Here is a 14,545-nt window from a genome sequence, read left to right as displayed (position 1 = left end):
TCAGTTGTCTCAAATGAGAAACAACAAGAAAATCCGGAACAATATAAAAATTTTAAATCGACATTCAGACATTCATTTTACCTAATAATGAGTTTGATATAAATGTAATGGGGGGCTAGAGTCTAGTATCATTTTAGATTTTTAACGTATATAATATTCACAATCACATGATATATATGTTTTCAAGAGTCATATTTGATCTATTTTTTTTTAAGGAAGAGTCATATTTAATATATTTAATATATGAAAATTAGAGAGAACGAATTCTTTAAAAAAATTATAGTCGGCGTCATGCATGGACGTGGTTGATGATTTTATTGGTGATCATACACATGACTCTAAGAGTCATGTTTAATACAAAAGATTGTGGAACTCAATTGTATATGATTTTTAACATAATTGATTTTTTTAAGTTCAAATTTAATTAGGGCTTAATGATGTGTTTAGTCCTTGCAATTAGGCGCCATTTAAAAATTCGTCCCTGTAATCGCTAATCCTGACAATTTACCCTTGCATTGTTTAATTAGTTAAAAATTCGTCTCTTGACCAACTTAATCACTGTCACGTCATCTAATTAGTTGACGTGGCACTGTTAATTGGTCAAGTTATTGTGAATCGACGAAAATACCCCTAGACTCATTAGACAATTGCGAAAAGACAAGCATACCCCTCTTGTTCCTCTTGTTCCCTCACATACCTTCTGTATCCTCTTCATTCTAGATTCATAATCTTCTTCTTCTCCTTCTTCTTCTTCTTCTTCTTCTTCTTCTTCTTCTTCTTCTTCTTCTTCTTCTTCTTCTTCTTCTTCTTCTTTATCCTTTCCACTTCTCTAAGCTTTCATATTTCTCCTACCACTGCCACCATATTCTTCATATTTCTAAGCTTTCATATACATCAAATAACAGAATTCCAATTAGAGGCCAAATTGTCGACTAAAAGAACAAAACTATAAAATGAAGTGTAACAATTCTAAGGAATTGAAAATTCAATACCCAACCACCAACAAACATGGATGTAAGTACTTCTGCAACTTCTCTATTGAAAAATAGAACTACTCCTAAAGGCAAACAATGTGGCGCGGAACGCATTGGCATTAACAGCTTCAGGATGGTAATGTAGCTTCTCATTCCACATCATTTTTCTTATAATCTCTTCACCCCCAATTTTCTTAAATAATCTCAAATCTTTGTCAAACACATATTGGAAGAGAGGTGTTTTAGTTTCAACAACACAGGAAGAACGAGCGTGTTAAACATGCGGATTCGTACATGACTGCTCCACTAAAACGCCGTCGTTTGTGTCCCCAACAACCTCTGGCGACGGAAACCACCGACCATCCCTTTCCGTTTGATTTCTGGCACACTCGTCGTACCTTCGCCGTTGACAAGAACAACAAAAACAAACGCCGTTAAATCCATCGGTGACAATCCCCTCGCCGCCAGATCGAAAACACAAATTCAAAAATTGAAACCCAAAACTCGAATCCATGCTCAGCAGATCCAAATGTATAAGAAATATTGGTGAAAGTTCAAATTTTGCTTCATCTTCTAGTATTTCGGTTTGGGGTTTGATGAATTTGTGGGTTTGGTGTTCTTTATTTGGATTTATCATGGGAAGATAATGTCGCAGAGGAGGATGAAGATGAAGGAGGGTAATTTGGTCCTTTCCATTTTAACAGGAACAACTAAGGACATTTTGGTCATTTTGCGTGCGTATGGATCAATTAGTAGTGCTACGTCAGCTAATTAGTGACGTAGCAGTGATTAACTTGGTCAAGGGACGAAATTTTAAGTGATTAAATTTTGGGAGGGTAAATTGCCAGGATTAGCGATTACTGGGACGAATTTTTAAATGACGCCTAATTGCAAGGACGAAACACATATTAAAGCCTTTAATTATACATAATTTGTGTTTTCATCCTTTTTAAGTAAATTTCTCAATTTAGATTAAGTTCAACATTAAATTTTCGATTAGGAGGATCCAGGTTTGATCTCTACTTTGAACAATACTTTGAACAAATTCTCTTTTTCTTAAATGTTTAAGGAGTAAGATCAAACTTTATATTCCTATCTAATTTTCAAAATTAATCAATATACTATTTCTTTTTAAGTCTCATTTGAGGATTGATTTTTCGTTCCTATTTAACTTTTATTTTGATAATTTAAGGGTATAATTTGTCAATTATATAATTTCTCAATTACTCAAACCTACTCGTTTTCAATACAACTAATTAATGTTATGTGTTTCAAATTAATGTTTGTTGTATTAAACTTTTATTATTGTTATGTGCAAATTTAAACTTTCATGAAACAAAATTTTGTTACCTAAAATAATGGTTTCATGACGATTGAAAATTCTATAAATAAGATCAATAACGTGGCTCAAATAAGAGAGATGATAGGCCCAACATGATAAAGGCCGAAAGTGTCTAATAATTTGAGTAAAAACCCATGAATTTTGTTCTTTACCCAACAATTTTTGCGCATTCCCAACTGAAAAGACAAAAATACCTCTACGCATGTTAACTCACGCTAATGTAAATGACAACGTAAGTTAACAAATGTTGCATGAGTTAACCCACGCTAGTGTTAACTTCAACGCAAGTTAACTCACGTTGCCATTTACACTAGCGCGAGTTAACTCGCGTTTATTGCAGACAGCAAGTTACTGCATTAATTGCAGTGCAGTAACTGAACAGATATTTGAAAATCATAAATGACCCGTAATCACGACACATTCATAACTTAACCGAATTACGTCAGTTTAACAACATTATCAGATAATACGACATAATCGATCCAAATTACACAAAATCATCGTTTTTCTCACAATCACATAATCACCCATAAACGATCCAAACAATCCAAATTACACAAATTCTCTGGTAATGACCCGTAATCACTTAATCACACTTAATGACACGTAAATGATCCAAATTACATCAATTGTCCATAAATTTCAAAAATTACATAATCTCACATAAACGGTCAAAATTACCCAAATTCATCGTTAAATTACATTAACACAAATTCATTAAAATTCAATAATACGGACACAAATTCAAAAAACAATACACTATTACACTTAAGTAAATATTACACTTCAACGGATCGAACAAAAAGATACAAAGTGTTATCCTCAACCATTAACCTAAACATGTAATCAATGTCGCTATCATCTTTGAGAATTTGTGGATAATACATGGTCTTCCAAAAGTCCTTTTCCTTATCCTCCCCCAAGTCCACGTCTGACACATTTACTGTAACGCCAGTTTCGATTATTTAAATAATTTCCGCTGCGAAGTTTTAAATATTACGTTGTTGGATTTTGAAGGATAAATGTTTATTTATTCTGTCTATGATTTTATGAAAAGAATGTGACATTCCGTTATGTTGAATTACTCTGATTTTTATTATGAAATTTTTATGTTGGGTAAACGGGGTGTTACATTTACTATTACATCACATGTTCTTTGATTTGAACCAATATGGATAAAGAAGTCGTCAAGTTTTGCCTTCAACTCATCCAACTTGTTGGTGGAGTTTACAAAGAACCTAGCCCTCTTTTCCACACCTACATAACGAACATCAAGTTTAACTGGATCTTGTGCATCTTCAGACATGTTTCACTTCACAAAATATAATGAAAAACAAATATGAGATAAATGAGATAAAATAAATAGTTGAATAATTAGAGACCAAAAAATGCGAGCAATAATTGACATGACATAACCGGCCACCAAAAAAAAAGTTCACTTCATATATTTATATAATATATATAATATTAGTTACATATTGGCCATAAATATTCAAATTACACAACCGGCCACCAAAAAATATGTTGGGGGTGTAATACCACCAAAAAATAGGACGAACACCGATCGACCAAAAAGAGTCATAACCTATCTAACTAGACTAGTGATAGTGCATAATCTTCGTCTTCATCCATGATTTCGAAATCTTGCTTTGATTTTTCCGGAGTTGGAGTGTCACAAGTAATAGGATTGTGCTCATTTGTTGGTTTCTTTGGCGGCTTCGCCTCCTTAGACATGAGCTCATTGAAGGCGGTGTGTCTATCCATAAACTCAAAATGTTATTTCTCCGCATCACCAATCTTGTGATTCATCCACTCCTTACAAGGAGGTGGTAACGGACAATCTTCTTTCAACAAAACATGAAGAAAGTGGCCAGGAATTAAGCAAAGACACATTATGTTGGAATATGGCTTAAGTGGTGGAGCACTTTGGATTGGGAAATATGTTTCACATATACCTGTTTCGGGTAAAGTCAATTGAACAACAACTTTATTGTAGCAAGTAGCAATAATGTGACCCATATTCGGAGTGGTCAACCACTTATCTACTTGCGCAATACCACTTCTACTTGTTGGAGGGTGCAAACCATCCAAGATAAGTTTAAAATGCCTCTCGATATCATATATCGGCAAGTAGTCACTCTTATGATTTTTCAACTCATTAATAAGTGCATGACGAACCAAAACATGACTATCCTCATCCAATCCCATGTGCCTAGCTATGACCCGGAAACCACAATTACCATCCCCTCTAACATTCACAATGTCTTCAATGTAAGGTCTCATGATCGTTAGAATTTTTTAAATGTATGGTATTTTCAAATAAGGAATTGGTTTTGAAGTAGGAGTCGAAGCTTGTGAGTGGGACCAAGTGCCAAGACGCGTACCTTTACTCTTTGGAACATTACTCTTGGCTTGTGAGCATTGACTATCGGGATTTTGAGAATCAATAGTCTCCCACCTAGAGGGGATTCGACCCGTGGACCTTGTTTTCGGTGTAGACTTCACCATTTTAAGTGCTCCCTTGGTTACCACTTTTCTCGGAGGTGGCTTCAACATTGTGTCCTCCGAAAATCCTAGTTCACGTAATTTTTCTTTGATGAAGAGTTTCATATTGTAAGAGACCCTCTTGATACGTTCTTGAATGGCGATCCATTCCTCCGTAACGGAAAAATGTGCATCAACCTCTTGTCCAATTACACTTAGCCTTTGCCAATGAGGGTTTTTCATCCAAAAGAATAGGCAATTTTTTCTCTCTCTTCTCGGCAATAATACAAGCAGAAGGCAACCCGAACGTTGTCATTTGCACACAACCACAATCTTCTTTAGCAAAACTGAATGTCCTAGAGCGTTGTAATTCTTCATCGATGAAACCCAAAGCGGCTCTAGAGACATACCCCTCCAACTCAGAGAATAATTTGTTTTTTTTTTTTGTATTTGTGTACCATGACAGTTATGCTCCTCCCAACACTTCCTTGAATCTCACTTAATTGGTTTTTCAACATTTTCTCAATTTCATCCCAACATGATGCCAAATCTCCCACACTACTCCTCAAATATCTTTTCAATTGTGCATGAGCCGATTCAACAATGTTGGTGGTTCTACACCCTAGATGCAAGTATTTATTCGTCCATGCCTTCACATAATGCTTTTTAAGATTCAAAACTATGGTTTCAACATATTTAACAAACAATGAAAACGGTCAGCATACCTCCTCTTTGAATGTCAACCATGCAATTGCAAATGAATCCTCTGTTGGAGAGTTAATCACATCTCTCCAAGCCCTCACTATTTTCTCAACATTCTCACAATGCTTACTTTTGCTTTCGAAGGCTTGGCATTGACTCTACAATCGTGATGCACTTAGCTTTGACATTCTTCTCAATATGAAAATAGCAAAGTACATGGTCTGTTTTGAGGAGAACTTTGGCAACGGCATTCATAAAAGCGGGGTCCCTATCAGTGACAATCACCTTAGGCATGTTGAGTTTTGAAGTCAAAAGACCAACCAACATCTCAAGTACCCAAGTAAAGTTATTCTCGTGTTCAAAGGAAAGGAAGGAAAACATAACCGAATACGTCAATTTGGTAGAGGTAACACCAACAATCTCAAATAACATCATTCGGTATGTATTCGTTTTGTAAGTAGAGTCCATGACCAAAATTGTGGGGAAAGTGTTAAGCATATCAATTGAATCCGGATGAGCAAAAAATAAGTCTTCAAGAGTGGTTTCCACACTATTTGCTCTTGTGAAATAGACGTATTGATGCTTCTCCAACTTTGAAATCAAATATTGCAACTCCTTTTTGTCCTCTCTTTGCCCCTTGCGCCATCTAGTTTGCGCATTGTACACTTGCTTGATGATTGTCACACTTTCTTTGTTTTTTTCCTTCAAATCTGTGAGAATATTCCTAGGCGGTGCCAAACTCTTTGTCATGTCGATAACTCTTTGCTTCTCCTCCTCTTTAAGTCGACCCGCAAGAAGGTGGCCGGTTAACTTTGACGCCAACTCATGGTGAATTCCACAAAGCATTGCAATCCACCAATCTTGTGTATTCTTCTCAAAGAAGCATTTCAACCTAAATGGACATTGACATTTCCTTGAGCCCGTGCCTTCAAGCTTCCGTTTCTTCCTCGTATTAGGTGGCTTGTATTCACCACTCCTTTCACATTGCATCGTCATGTATGGCCTTATCGACTATATTTATCTATAAAAATAGTAAATCCGGCCCTTGCCGCTTGTCAACAAACCCAACCAAGTCATTCTTCTCTATCTCTCCATCTTTCATTTGTTGTAAAAAATGACCCGATGTTTACTTCAATAACACGAACACCGCTAGGTACCGGTTTAGGTTTTTCTTCAAAGTTACTGGTAGATACCAGTTTTGGTTTTGCTTGGTTGTGAATAATGTGAGCTTGAAAAGGAATTTTCACTTTAAACACCACATCTTTAGTTGGTTTGACATCGCCGGATGGTACGCCGGAACCTACGCCTACGTCGGAAGCTTCAATTTTGGCCGGCTTCGGTTCAACGCCATCATCCGCCACATTTTCAACCATATCACTCTATGTCTATTGAATAAAAAAATAACAAGGACAAAATAAATAAATAAATAAATAACTTGTGCAGCAAGCAAAGCAAGGAAAAAAAGTGGTGCCAAAATTCAAAAATTGGGCATCACAATAGTGTGACTTAAGTCACACTAGTTTTAACTTCTGCGTGAGTTAACTCAGGCAGCCCTTACAACTCGTGTGAGTTAACTCACGCTAAGCCCTATCAACTATTTCAAAAAATTGACGAACCAACCAGTAAAACCAGTAAAATCGGATGAGTTTTGAGGGTACATTACCTGTTTTTTGATGCTTGATGAGCGTAGAAACTTGCTTCTTGACAATTTGCAATGATTTGAAATGAAGATTCTGACCCATAAATTCACACTTTTTGGGTTTTTGGAGGTGGAGGAAAAGAAAAATGGAGTGTGAATATGGACTGCTGGGTTTTGTTTGAAAAAAGAACGCAGCGTGACTTAACTCACGCCGCGCGATTTAAGTCACACAGGGGAAAATTGGGCAATTCAATTGGGAGCGAGAAATTTCTGTTGGGTAAAGAGTAGAATTGAAAACCCACAACATGCTTTCTTAGATTGTACTTGTATGATGAAAGTTATAAATTGTACGTATACAAACAACGAAAAAAAACAGAAATCTCATAAGAGAATCATTTATTGTTTAGATATTTGTAAACATATAAACAAAAGTGAAGAACTAACATATTCATCTTGTGCAGAAGGGAGGAAAAGGGGAAGAGGCGAGTGACAAAGAATAAATGAATGAAGAAGAGAAAAATAGAGGAGATGAGAAAATATAGAGATGTTGTTTATAACTAGTGGAAAGATGGACAATAACATGTTTGTCTATCTATTTGTATTGCACTTAATTGTATAGAGAAGTATATTTTTTTTATAAATAAGATTAAAAGAATTTTTTTATGATGTCAAAAATTGTTCATACTTTTGTCGATTATTTCTCTATTATTGTAGGTTTGTTCATATTTGAATATGATTTAACTAATTTTTTTAATTGATAATTTAAATAATATTATATAAATGATGATAAAATAGTTTAAATGAAGTGATAAAATTGGAAAGGAAACATACAACAAAAAAAGACAACAAAACTTCAACAATGACACAATTTTGGATGGTCGAGATTTTTGGGATTTTGGTGATTTTTTACAGCAAAAATCTTAACTGTTGAAATGAGGGGATGTTATTATCATTTTTTTAAGAATAAGTTAAAGTAACCCATCGAAATTGACATCAGAAATAATCAAACTTAAGACCTTAAAAAGAACATACTTCAATGTCCAAAGAAAACATCACGAGACCAACCCAAGTGGGTTATGATCATTGTTCATATATAGGCAAGTTTTAGATTATATAATCTAAATCTTGTTTTTTTTTTTTTTTTGGATTTGGATTATATAAAATTAAAAAGACAGAAGGCGTGTAAGAAATGCAGGCGGTGGGAAAAAAATCACAGAAAGTAAAATCCACTAAAATATTGCTAAGCCCAATAACTAAGAGAGAGACAATAGACCCAACGTGATGATTGTCTAAAGTGCCTAATAATTTGAGTAAAAACCGACAACATTCTTTCATAGATTGTACTTCTAAGATGAAAGTTATTTATAGTACGCATACAAGCAACAAAAACACAAAAAAACCTCAATTAGGAGGTTAGTCCATCAACTAGATTTTTGACCGGTGCTCCCCTCAGGTTTACTGTAAAGAAATTGACATACAAATAATAAAATGCAATTTATAATTAGTAACGGTGAAGAAAATAACATGTGATAATCAATAGTAGACAAAATAAAACACTTCATAAAATGTATGAAATCTGAAAATATTATAAAAGAAAATTCGTTAATCCTATCAATAATTCGGTAAAAGAAATATGAAATTTTTAGTACATTGGCATGTAATTTCATCACACATTGCGAAATACTTTCTCATATACGACATTAGACGTTACATTGGTATCTTTACCATCTTCATCAGTGATCAATATCTTTAGTCCTTCTCTGGATGTAACTTTTAAAACAACAACATACAACAACTGTCCGTGAGAAAATACAGGTTAAGTTGCTGCAGACTTAACAAAATTAATAAATAAGGATTTGTTAAGTTAAATAATTGCAAACCTAAAAGTATAGAAAATATTTGCTTCAAAAAAAAAGGCAAGAGGATATGAATGAAATTAGTGTGATGCATTTTTTTAGATGGAATTTGTTAGGTTAAATAATTGCAAACCTAATTTGCAAATGAGCGAGAAAAAAATTAGATTAAGTTGCTGCAGACTTAACAAAATTAATAAATAAGGATGACTAAAATCAAAATTTAAATATGAGTTTTTTGCTTTCAGCCACAAAAAAGATAACATTTTTACTTTTTCAAACAAATTAGTGACAAACTCCGCCTTTTTTCTGAAAAAACGACAATTCCTTTCCTTCTAGATTACCAACAAAGAAGCATGCCATATAGTCTGAAAATAATAACGGATTTTGGTAGAGAAACCATCGAATACAGCCAAAGTAAACCGTGATAAAATAACTTTAAAGGTTCACCAAATGAATACTCATCTATTGCCTAACTATGAACCAACCGATGTAGATGACCAATTATTTTTCTTTCAATTTGTATAAAAATATATAATGATAAAAATGTATGGGTAGGGGCAACTTGAAAGGATCGTAATCGTTGTACTTCCAACATTATTTATGGTACACATTACGTTGCATTTGGAGTACAAGTGTCACCCATTAATAGCTGGTAGTACAGATTAAATAAATTTTCATTGGTCAAAAAACTTATCCAATGTCCAGTACTAAAGTGTAGTACAATTATAAACAAGACTATAATAATATAAATAAATAAAAGCAATCATTGTTTCACAACAAATTATCTATGTCTATGGAGTTGAAGGGAGTATATCTTTAGGACTATAGTTTGGACAAGTTACAAGCAAGAGTTGGCTATGGCTTATAACATGAGGTGCACCACATTATCACTTGTCCAAACTATAGTCTTAAAGAAATCATCTCTTCAATAATTTTATCTACTCCATTATCAAGCTCTTAACCTCCTGTGTATAAACTTGGTAGCATAGATAAAAACATTGCGTTGTTTTAGCAACTAATCTATGGAGCTGGACAAGTCACAAACAAGGGCAAACGCTAGAGTTGGCTATGGCTTGTAACATGAGGTGTACCATTGTCACTTGTCCAAACTATAGTTCATAGTTGTAAAGGAATCATCAAGCTCAAGTGACTAATTATCTTCCTCTGTATAAACTTTATAGCAGGTATTAATTCAGCCTCATTGAAAGCCACCATACACACGATTGATTTTTTTAAGGAGTCTAACTATCTCTTTAAAATTGACACTCAGAAGAATCGAAACAGTTGAGTGTTTTTATTGATTTTCTGGTTAAATGTTTTGTTGTTGAAGTTTGTTAACCTTGCTTTTTTTCCTTGTGTTGTTTTAGGTTTTCAGAGCTGCTTAGGGCGGTTTGGATTGAATTTAAAATTTTGTTGATTTTAACTGTCAAATTATTCAAAGATTGTGGTTCCAAAGATGTTGGAGTTGATCCCACAATTTTATTGATTCTACTTCCATCTGCTCCCATTTTTTATTAGAAATTAAAACCGAATATGATTTTGGTTCTACTGAATATGATTTCATCAAATTAGATAAAAAACTATGGAGGAAAAAAGAGAGTGGATATTTAGTTTCTTTTTACTCTTTTTTACAAGTCTTTTTAAATGTTGTTTGATTAGACTTTATCATTGTGCTATATTGGGCAACTATTACAGCCCAAACGAAGCGAAGATTAGTTTTTACAGCTCTCTTTTTTACTGTTTACACTCCTTATTCATTTTAACATATATCACTTCACTTATTCTATAATCCTAATTAGTCCTTCCATATTCCTTCCCTCAACCTTACTACATGCAAGAATTTGACAAACCATAATTGTGTTAAACCTATTCTACCTCCAATGAATTAGCATTAAATTACCTTAGAAGACTATGGTAAAAGATCTAAAGGAAGGTTAACCAGAAGTAAACGTCATCAGAAGAAGGATGCCTTACAGAAGCTGGAGAGTTATCTCAATAGATTCTGTGTGTGGACATCAGACACAGAAGTTGACTAGCATACTTGGATTTGAGAGACCCATAATCGACGTAAGCTTTATTCTTATTCTGGTAGCTGTCTATATCATAGTCTGATTTGGATTGTTAAAAAAATGCATTGATCCCTTTCTCTTTAATTTAGCTGATTTATAGACCAAATTATATCGGAGGTCCTTTAAGTTATTTAATTGTTACAAGTTGGTCCTTTAAATTTTTTTGTACCATTTTGATCCTTTTAAATTATTTCACTGTGACAATCAATGGAGTTTGAGATCTTAAAAATTAAGGTATTCGGCGTATAAAAGTTATAATTAAATAATTTAAGTGTAACGAAAAAAAACTCAAAGACTAACTTATACAATTAAATAACTTAAATGACGTAAGTGATGTGAATAAAACTTACCTCCCTGCCATTTGAGCGAATTTTGATTTAGTCGTCTGTAAAAAAAAATGTTTGAGATTCTCCCTTGTAATTCGAAGGTTCTTTGATTTGGGACATCTAAATGTGCACTTAAGTTTATGTGGTACGCTGCGTCAACATTTTTTGATTATGTGGCATGCTTAGTAGATATTATTAATTCTTTTAGCTTTATTTTAATTCCAGTTGGTTTTTTCATTATTAAATGAACTAAAAAATTTATAAAGAATAAATTAAAAAATTATGCAAAAATAAAAACAAAACAACATCTTTTATATTTTTCCTTTTCTCTCTTTTATTTTTGATTTATATAATTTTTGTTTTGATTTTTTCTATAGATAAACCAAAAATTTATATGATCAACCGTCGAATATTATGTAGAAGAGTCTGACCAACTACAGTACCACCTTGATCACTGGATATGGAAGAGACCACACTCGAAGAATCTATGTGAAGCTCCACTTTACGGTAACCATGAGAACGAGCCAACTTCAAACCTTCAAACACACCCCACAACTCTGCAACATACACACTACAAGAGCCCAACCCTTTTGAAAAACCACAAATCCATTCCCCGTTATCACCTCTGAACACCCCTCCACAACGTGCATTTTGGCCACCTTTAGAAGCACCATCCGTATTAAGTCGAATCCAACCAAAATCCGGAGGCCACCACCGAATTTCTTCCCACTCTCTACTACCTGTTAAAATTGCGGCATTTATACTAGAATGGGCACCATAATTTAGGACTCTTTGATTAACCACCTGCTAAGGAGAACCAGGCATCAAAAATTCATCATCATGAACTAGCTTGTTCCTCCAATACCAAAGAGTGTGACACACCGTCGCCCAAAATTCTGCCCACCACTTCCGATTTAGATTCTGCTCTATCCGTATAAAAATTGGTACGGAATTGTAATTCAACAAAATTTAACCACATCGCCTCTGCCAAAGGACAATCCTTTAGGATGTGCAAGGTTGTCTCGATGGCATCCCCACAATGATGACAATAAGGATTCCCTATATACATACGGTTAAGCCTGCTACATGTCATTAGCCTATCATGTTTGATAAGCCAAACGAAACTTCGAACTCTTTCCGAAACATGAAGCTTCCAAACTCGATCTCAACGATCTACAGCGTCACTCGTGTCAAAATTGCATAACATGTTATAACCATGAGCAATAGAAAAGTCCCTTATATTCCCGCCTGTACAAGCACCAATATCATCCCCTTGCTCAACCCAAGGAGGAGGAATGGCACGAATTTTTTGCAGAATTTCCATTGGCATCCACATTTGAAGATCACAAAATTTCTACTCTCAAGAATCATCAACAAGCTCTCCAACCTTGGCATTTCTCAAAGAAGGAGGAATGACAATATCCAAATCACTAATTTTCAACCCTCCTCTATCCAACAATGATCCCACACATGGATAACATCACCATTTCCTACTGACCATAACACCAAACTCTCAAGTTTGGGCAATAATTGAACCAAATTCTTCCACAAACTAGAATCATTCGGTTTAGACACCACCTCATCCATCAACAAATTAACCCGATTATATTTTCTTTGAGAACACTACATTAAAGAGCATTATCACCACACTTTAATTTCCAAACCAACTTTAACAAACAAGCTTGATTCATTTCTTCTAACCGTCTGATGTCGAACCCCCCCAAGATGCTTAGGTTTCGCTATATCATCCCACTTAACAGCATGAATATGTTTCCTAACCTCATTGTCCCCCAAATAAAAGCCCTCTGCACTTTTTGGATCTCTTGAACACATGCTTTAGGAACAACACTATTCATCATTGGATAAATAGGTATAGTAGCTTCAATGACGGATTTAGCAAGCGTCACTCTCCCTACAAAAGATAATTGATTACTCTTCCACACTGTCATATAGTGTTATCTAGTTTTAAAATATATTAGGTATTCTCCTAAGCAAATTTGATTGCAGAGGCCCATGTTCGAACTATTGTCAGTTTATTCACACTTAAGGTGTGAGATTTAGTCGTTATCACGAAATATCCATTTCACGCTGCTTTTTATGAATAAAAAATGGAATATGGTGTCCTCAAGAAGTCTCAATGTAGCCCTTCAAAGTCGTGATTCAGAATTAGGATCCATTTCATTTAGAATCATCTTCGTTCCTTCCATTTGAAGAGAAAAAGACATAAAAATTTGAAATTTTTATATAAAAGAATTCATAGCGGTAGGGCCCATTTAGTGATCGAATCCACTATCTATTCTTGTTTATGTTTCTTTTTAAATGGCAACCTCTATTTATTTTGAAAAATGGAGAGGATCCGAATACATTTTTTTTAAACTCGGTATCCGATCCAAGTATCGATTTTTTTATACCAATCCCACCATCCACTTGTGGGGCCCCCACTTAAAGCCAGAGCATAGCTCTGTATAGACTTAGCCCACTGGAATTGACACCAAAGGGAATCGAACCTGAGACCTTGAAAGGAACAAACTCCACGATCCCAAACCAACCATTAGACCAACCCAAATGGGTTATCTTAGAATACATGTTAATTAACATTTGTCATTTTAATATACACTAGGCTAGATATGATAGTGGACATATATTAATAACATGAGAGGACATGATATGATAGTGGATCAAACATGAAAGATAGACATTAAGGTGTACAAAGAAATTTATTAGATATTAACCCTAGATCATTATACACACAATGTGGTTGTTATATAGTTTTAACTTGACACTTTGCGCTATTGAAAGTTCTTGTACTATGGAGAATCTAGATTTGTAAATGTTATTGCTATATAGTGGAAAAAAAATTGTAAATTAAATGAAGATTGAATTTGTGTTTATTTAAAAACGTCAAATTTGTAAGAAAAATATTATGATAAAAAAATTTCTTCTGAAGAGGCACAACTGAACCACAAGTTTGTAGAGGAGTATTTTAGGATTTCTTTTTTTTTTTTTTTTTAAGATATTGCAGATCAAACAATTGGAACACTTAGTAAAAGGTTTGAGTGGTTCAAAACATGAAAATACCTTAGAATTTTTATTTAGTATTGAAAAAAGGCTTAGATTATTTAGTTGATAGAAACTTGAGGGCATGCCGTAAAC

The 14,545-nt window shown here is 34.2% G+C and overlaps 2 long non-coding RNA genes across 2 annotated transcripts; one reads left to right on the top strand and one right to left on the bottom strand.

Moving 5' to 3' along the window:
• Positions 1 to 2,819: 2,819 nt before the first annotated feature.
• On the bottom strand, positions 2,820 to 7,738 carry LOC146907771 (uncharacterized). The gene is made up of 2 exons (XR_015020715.1): positions 7,166 to 7,738; positions 2,820 to 3,628 (listed from the first exon to the last, which is right to left on the bottom strand). It is a non-coding gene; the product is annotated as an uncharacterized LOC146907771 (long non-coding RNA).
• A 2,034-nt stretch (positions 7,739 to 9,772) lies between these two features.
• Positions 9,773 to 11,234, top strand: LOC146907770 (uncharacterized). The gene is made up of 2 exons (XR_015020714.1): positions 9,773 to 10,181; positions 10,365 to 11,234. It is a non-coding gene; the product is annotated as an uncharacterized LOC146907770 (long non-coding RNA).
• Positions 11,235 to 14,545: the final 3,311 nt, after the last annotated feature.

Source organism: Medicago sativa, chromosome 7 (genome assembly GCF_051527215.1).
Source record: "Medicago sativa cultivar Bolivia chromosome 7, Bolivia_mono, whole genome shotgun sequence".
Taxonomy (NCBI): Eukaryota; Viridiplantae; Streptophyta; class Magnoliopsida; order Fabales; family Fabaceae; genus Medicago; species Medicago sativa.
Note: the sequence above shows the minus strand (reverse complement) of the source record. Positions and strands in the feature narration are given on the sequence as shown.